The 7602-nt window shown below is 38.9% G+C and overlaps 1 long non-coding RNA gene across 1 annotated transcript; it reads right to left on the reverse strand.

The window, feature by feature from the left end:
• Positions 1–4351: 4351 nt before the first annotated feature.
• LOC134479393 (uncharacterized) lies at positions 4352–5334 on the reverse strand. The gene is made up of 2 exons (XR_010052697.1): positions 4974–5334; positions 4352–4549 (listed from the first exon to the last, which is right to left on the reverse strand). It is a non-coding gene; the product is annotated as an uncharacterized LOC134479393 (long non-coding RNA).
• Positions 5335–7602: the final 2268 nt, after the last annotated feature.

The following is a 7602-nucleotide window of genomic DNA, read 5'->3' on the forward strand; positions in this document are numbered from 1 at the left end:
TCGTGGATGCGCCTGCATTTTCGTTCGTCATCTTGGATTTGGAACTTTGATCGTAAGCTTTGCAGGAGGTTAAAAAAAGAAAAGTTTACTACACTTAAAGAAGCAAACAAGGGGTTGGGGATTTAGCTCAGTGGTAGAGCGCTTGTCTAGCAAGCGCAAGGCCCTGGGTTCGGTCCCCAGCTCCGAAAAAAAAAAAAAAAAGAAGCAAACAAAAGAAAAACAAACAAAAAACACCTTCGTCCAGTTGGTGTGCTTAGTTTACAGTTCGGCTAAATAATAATTCAATTTCCAGCACTCTTATCTCACTGGTCTTAGTTGGTCAGTTGCTCTGTTTCTAAAAGTAGAGGAGCAGCTTCTGCTTCATGAGCCCTCTGATACAGCCCAGAGGATGAATGTGATGAAAGGGTGATGGCCGACAATGTTTTTTTTATATATACATGTTGTATAATGATTGATTTTAAATATGAAACAACCTAAGGAAATGATTTTTTTTCTCAAAATAGTGTCTACAGAGTTGACTGAAATACTGACTTAGTGTTCTTACTAAAGTCGTTTTTTTTTTTTATATTAAAGTGGCTACAAATTGAAGACTGTCTTCTAAGCGATCTTTTTACTTAGCTGGTAGTTTAATCTTTTTTATCTCGATGTTTGATTTCTGTAAGGTTATTTGAGACGTGGACTAGAAGATGGTATAGAAAGTAAAGTTAAAATTTACAAACAGGGTTTGCATTTTTCCAGTTCTTTAGATTTATTATTTATCCTTTAATGTTATTTCTCAAAACCCTTATTTTCCTTAACAAACTTCTCCTCTTGTGAATTTATCCTGAAAAATACTCTTTATACAGTAACCTCTGGCATTTTAAGTTTTACAGAATATCCATGTTAGGATACAAGAATGAAAACTTGTGGAGTATACAGCAATTTCCCAGAGAAGTTTGCAACTACTTTGTGTGTGTGTGTGTGTGTGTGTGTGTGTGTGTGTGTGTAAGAGAGAGAGAGAGAGAGAGAATTTACCGTTACATTTAATGTTTAAACTTACTGTTCTTGAGAGACCAAAGAGCAAAAACTGCCTCTAGCATGCAAACTTTAATTTGTACAGGCTGTACCCTTGCAGGGTACTTTCTTTCTTTCTTTTTTTTTTTTTTTTTTCCAGATGGTAAAGACCATTCTTAATCAACTGATCTTGTAAAACTTGCTCTTTTAGCAAGATAGTAGGTCATAAGACTAACTGCTATTCCTACTTTTGTAATCAAATTTTCTTACTCTGCTCATAAAGATGACTAAGACAACAACAAGTTATATGTATATACACAGAATACATGTTTGTAATCTTGTGAATTCTGCCTTTATAAGTCTTGGACTGATGTGGCCAGGAGCTGCATCTTAGAAGTGCTCTCAGGTATAGTCCTGGCCCCATATTGGACGCCAATAGCTAAATTAATAACAAAACAACAATAACAAAATAATCGCTTATTAAGATGTATGGTCATGGTGAAATTTATTTTTTAAGATTTATTTTATTTATATGAATGCACTGTTACTGTCTGACACACCAGAAGTGGGCATCGGATTCCATTACAGATGGCTGTGAGCCACCATGTGGTTGCTAGGAATTGAACTCAAGACCTCTGGAAGAACTGTCAGTGCTCTTAACCACTGAGCCATCTCACCAGCCCCATGGTGAATTTCTTAGTGACCCCAGACACACAACTTCTCCATTCCTCTTTCAGTTAAGTGGCTCTGGACTCCTTACTCTGTTCCTCAGTGTGGAGATAAAACAGTATGCTGTCTCCATATTTGTCATACAGAATGAGAGGAGTTAAGTAGTGCTACTCAGTGTCTCATTTTAGATAAATGTGCAGAAGAGAAAATAGACCTTGTATGGAATCTTGATCTAGACAAAGGAATAGTTAGGGAAGACTAGTCATAAATACTATATAGTAACAGACAAATGGGGCCCAGCATATTTGTGAAGCCCCTGAATACAAGGAACATGGAACTTTTAAACTAAAATAAGGATGGTGTGATTGTTATGGTGCTTCACATATCACAAGTCAACCATTTTACAAATCAGGAGGCCTGGTTAGCGTGAGTCTTTTGAAGAATGTTACACAAATATTCTCATTGACTATACTATGATGAATAGACCTGGCCACTCAAAAATATATGCAAGGAAAAGAAGGACATACTTTATAATACTGAAAAAAAATGATGATAACATGAACAAAAATTAGTATATTTTACCTTATGGATATGTGCTGTGTCCCCAGAATGTGTCATAAGCCTGATAGAAGAAATCTAACCAATAAATCTAAGGTAAAGGTAAAGTGACAGGTAAAAAACCCATGTGATACTAGGTACTTCTACCTGTCTAGATCTTGACTTGTGTTTCCAAAATTACAGTTTTTTTTTAAACAGTTGTGTCACCATAATGGCTTACCTGATAACCTTTTTCAACCCCCCCCCACCCCCACCGCCCCTGCCAAAAAAAAAAAAATTATGACGGTTTTTTTTTTTTTTTCTTTACTGTATAAGGCAGTCAGAAGGTTGATAGAGAAAGGGAGGCCAGGCTGGCACACCTCATGTATACATACTCTTTTGTCTAGCCTACCACCATACGACTACCAGCCACAATGTACATTATCCTAAGCCAAAGGAAAACAAAATAAACCAACAAAAGACATTCAGTTTGCCTTTCTTGACGTAACCTGAAGTAAATATGGGCTGCATAGAAGGAGCAATTTGAAGTTTGGTATTTGAAATTTTTATTTTAATTAACACAGTAAAAAATTTAAGAAACGATGACATTCGTCCCATGAAAATAAAAATGGAAGGGGGAGATGGTTCAGGGGGTAATGTGATTACTACCCTGACCCAGACCAGCTCTATCAGAGGTTCAGAGGGAAGATCAGGAATGTAAAGGAAAGAAAAACAGTTATACCAAGCCCTGAGGGAACGCAGGAGAGATACCTAAGTTGGGAAAGAATACTTGAATCATTGCTAAATATCCAGATGGATAGATCCTTCTGCCTCACTGGGTGATTGATTGGAAGAAAACATAGCTATTAGGGAAAACAGCATGATTAAGGTTATGTGGGATTAGAGGATAAAGGTGGTAGTTAACTTCTGCATCTTTGTCTTTTAAAGAGCATCTTTCATGGAACTGTTTTCATTACACCAGGCTGTAATGTTTAACAGTAGTACAATAATTTATAAATATTTTAAATAAACTATATTTTAACATACATTTTAGCAAAATTGTTGGTTTTGTACCTTAGAGGTTACAATATCATGTATATTATTTTCAAATATCATCCTTCATATATTTTATATTAGTTAATTCATTTAGATAGACCTTCATAAGTTGTAAATTTTTTAGGTTTTTATTTTATAACCATCTATCCATTTTGCTTTAACATACACATTTTTATTTAAAAACTTCTTTTATATATATCCTGTGATGGCTATTCTCAGTTGTCAACTTGATTATATCTGAAATGGACTACAGTCCAGAAATGGAGGGCACACCTGTGACCCAGATCTTGAAGCTGGAAGACACAGGCTTCTGAACCAGATCTTGTCATGGATGACACATGATATTGATCCACACCTTGAGGCACACCTTTAATCTGGGCCATACCTTGTGCTCCTTCTGCTGGAGATCTAGATAAAGAAAAAGGAATAAGGAAGGAGTTGTCTGTTCTTCACTTGCTTGTACTGGCTTTGCCAGCACATCCATTAGGACCTATTTCTTCTAGATTACAGATTATACAAAAAAGCCAGCTGAAACACCCAGCCTTCTAGGACTAAACTACTAAATTCTTGGACTTTCCATTCACAGCTGACCATTGTTGGATTAGTTGGACTGTAGCCCATTAGTCATATATATATATGTATATGTGTGTGTATGTATGTATATGTATATATGTATATATATTCTTTACCATGCATATATATTCTCTACAAAGAATTGATAAGGGGGGGTCACTGTTTGAGTATGGGTAACACATAAGCAGTCACACAGAAAAGTCTTTATTCTATGAGGACATCTTATAGTTGTATATAGATCCCTCCCTGTTTTAGCCATTTGTTTATATAAAAATGGCTGGGATGGCCTAGTCATCTCCTGTTTTGTAAAGAGTGTTGACATTTAACAGGTTCTGCTGCCATCATTTTAGGCTGGCCAATTGTTTACTACAGACGAAAGGGCAGAACCCTGTATTGGATCTTGAAAAAAAATGTTTTTGTTTTTTCTAAAGAGGTTGAAAGGTCAAAAAGTTACTAAAATGCTTGTATTTATATATATATATTTATATACAAAACACATTTAAAGACACGGACACAGACGTTATTATCTAAGTAATGAAAATGTATTGTAGAAGAAGAATTGGGATAAAGATGAAGGATAACATTCTAACCAGAATTGTATAATTAGGAATATCATGTTCTCAAAGCAGCTTTAAAAATTTTTAATTTAGGGGTTGGGGATTTAGCTCAGTGATAGAGCACTTGCCTAGCAAGCACAAGGCCCTGGGTTCCGTCCCCAGTTCTGAAAAAAAGAAAAGAAAAAAAATTTTAATTTAGACATTCATGTTTATTATTTTAAAGGACGATTTCAGACCATTAGCCATTATCATTATTTATTATTTTTTTTATCTAGTTTTACTGTGAACAAAATGAAGGCCAACTTAACTACTTTTAGTTTACATACATATAGTGTAATTTGGTTCTAAGTGCATGATGCATAGAAGGAACCACAATCATATATAAACCGCAGCTATATTACATACTTAACCATACATAAAGCATTCTAATAAAGTAAGATTTTTGAACATTTATTTATATTATATTTTTATAATTATCATTGCGAAAGAGAAACCACATATAAGTCTTTAGTCAACATATTGTCAGCTTTGGAAAAACAAGATAACTAGGTGTGGAACAAAGGAGTACTGAGGGGAAAGAACATTTACCTCAGATAGAGGACAATGGTCCTCTATCAGGCAGCCAACAACACCGAGAACCAGCAGAACCTACCTTCAAAACTCTCAAAATTAAAAGGAAACACTAAAATTACAAAATAAACATTTTCTCAGCTCAAGGAAGTAAAGTCTACAGACGGTAGTTGGAATTGTTAGCATTCCTTCTATGCTCCGCCCAACAGTTACCTAGCAACAGCCAGATAGACTTGACTTGCTGTGAAAGGGACTATTTGGCTTCCTTTAGCTCTCTCTGACCCTTTTCTCTTTTTTTGACCCATTTCTCCCTCTTTCATCTTCCTCTACTCCCTTCTCCCCCCCCCCCCCCCGCTCCCAAATAAACTTTATTTTCTACTAAACCCATTGTTATGGCTGGCTGGTACCTCAGGGGAGAGGGGATGCCTCAGCATGGGCCCGCTGAGGCACACCCCCACCCCCACCACCTTACCACACCATGCTGTGCTCTACAAAACATTATCATTGGCTTTAAAAATATATCCGGAATCCTTGAGGTGCAGAAGAGATGAGAGGCTGGAGTGGGGTGGGAGGCAGGTAAAGGACAATAGCTTCCCAAATTCTCAAGGAAAGTTATCAGCCGAGTTCCAGGATGGCCATGGCTCCAGCAGCTCCCTGCCATCGTCAAAGGAACCTGCTTTTACCTTTTGGATCCATTTCTTAGACTGTTTTGTTGTTCTTTTTCCTGTCACAGAGTAAGGCACCAGTCTGACCCAGAGCTAGGGATTGGAGGACTTACCAAGGCGGGAGTGGGGGGTGGGTGGCGTAGGAATTCTTGGATCTGAAGGTGAGAGAGCCAAATCCCACATCTCATATGCCCTCTCCCCTCTCTGCTTGTTTAAGAGACACAGAAGGCAATTTGACAGAAGCTGTTCTGATAGAGGCAGCCCATTAGCCCAATTAGCATATAAGAGACAGTTCAGGGAATTAGGTTTAGACATTTGAGCTGGTAAAATTCAGTGTGGAGAAATGAAGTTCAGCAGTGGGGATAGAAAAGAAGGTGGAAGAACCTCAAATCATAGCCCCATGAAAAGTTTAAGTCAGCTCCGCCCCACCCTGAGGGCACTTTCTCCTGGCCCAACCCACTGTGACTGCTTCAACCCTGCTCCTTCTCATGCTCAGAGGTGAAGTTCTCTGCTGTAGTGGGACTAATCTAGAAAAACTAATCTAGGGTTTGTTGCTGTTGTTGAAAATACTTTATTCAGGAGGCTCAGCCTCACCCAGCTCCTGAAAAAAAGGGGGTGGGGCGGGGCAGAACGCTTTAACTGGGGATCTAATCCTTATATGATAAAAGAGGAGGGCACTTGACTCAGCCAAGCAGGCCAGAGTCTTTTTGTATGATTTTATGACTGTATCATCAAAAGAAGAGACTTCCTCGCCCGTCCTCTGAGGCCTCATAAAGTGGAAGCAATTCAAGAACTGAAACAGCTTCCTAGTCCTCAGGGCCTTTTATCCCTATTTCTTGATTTGTTATTTTTATCCTTTGAACAAAAGCAAAAAAGTTTTCTAAGCGTTTCAGTGGCATTGACATAACTGAGAATGAATGAGGCAGAAAGTGAAGCATTTGCAAAAAAATAAAATTGAGCCTTAGAATCTTCTTGCCCCATGGTTTTACTTCTGACCGACCTGCCCATTCCTTCAGGCCAGCGTCCCTAGACTAAATTTCAATTGTAACTGCTATACCTACCTTGTCACCGTATACTTCTTTACTCATGTTCCTAGTCTGGTGCCACTGGACCCTGACCAGCAGTATCAAGATTCCTGACAGGGCTCTGAGGGCAAGAACTAGGTGGGCCAGGGGAGTGGTGGGGGTTGGATAAGGAAAGGTGTCAAATGCCAGGGACAGGAGGGGTGCAAGGGCTGATGACCCAAGCCAGCAAGTTTATTAATGGCACAGCTCCTTTTATATCCCTCAAATGGGAAGCAGAAAGCAAGTCAGTAAAGAACATCAGACAGAGAATCATAGGGATTTCAGAATATCTCAAGTTCATCTTTAGCTGGTATTCTTGGATGGCATATAAATTATCTCACATTCCAGTATCTGGTACATCTGACCACATATAAATAGTGGAAATGTCAAGTTTTAGTCCCCTGTGCCCTGTCACAAATCCATGGCTGCCTTTACATGGCATGACCCTGTGTAGGTGAGGGGAGACCTAAGTATATCTCATCAGGGATTCTGAGTAATCCTAAGCCTAGCTCACACTACTGCCAAAGTATGAGGACTTGAGTTTAGATCTCCAGCACCAACACAAAGGCCAGGTATGGTAGTGAAAGACCCCTGGAGCGGGGAGACCTTCACTCAAGTCTCGGGATGACACAACCCCCTCTCCCCCAAGAACTCACATAAGACCATCCTTGCTGTAATTTACACAAGATTTAATGATAGGAACCAGTGCACTGGTTCATATGCCACGCAGGGACAGTGTAGTTCGACGTCCAGTAGCTGGGAGAAGGGGTATTTAAAGGAAGAAGCCACAACCCAAGGGGGAAGGGATGGTGTCATGTGAAAAATCACAAGGAGAAGTTTTCTGTCTCTCAAGATTGCTTAACTTTGTGGTCTGCTAGTTCCTAGGAGAAGCTTCCTGCTTCTCAAGGTTGTTCTCCA

This window comes from Rattus norvegicus, chromosome 6 (genome assembly GCF_036323735.1).
Source record: "Rattus norvegicus strain BN/NHsdMcwi chromosome 6, GRCr8, whole genome shotgun sequence".
NCBI classification, from domain to species: Eukaryota; Metazoa; Chordata; class Mammalia; order Rodentia; family Muridae; genus Rattus; species Rattus norvegicus.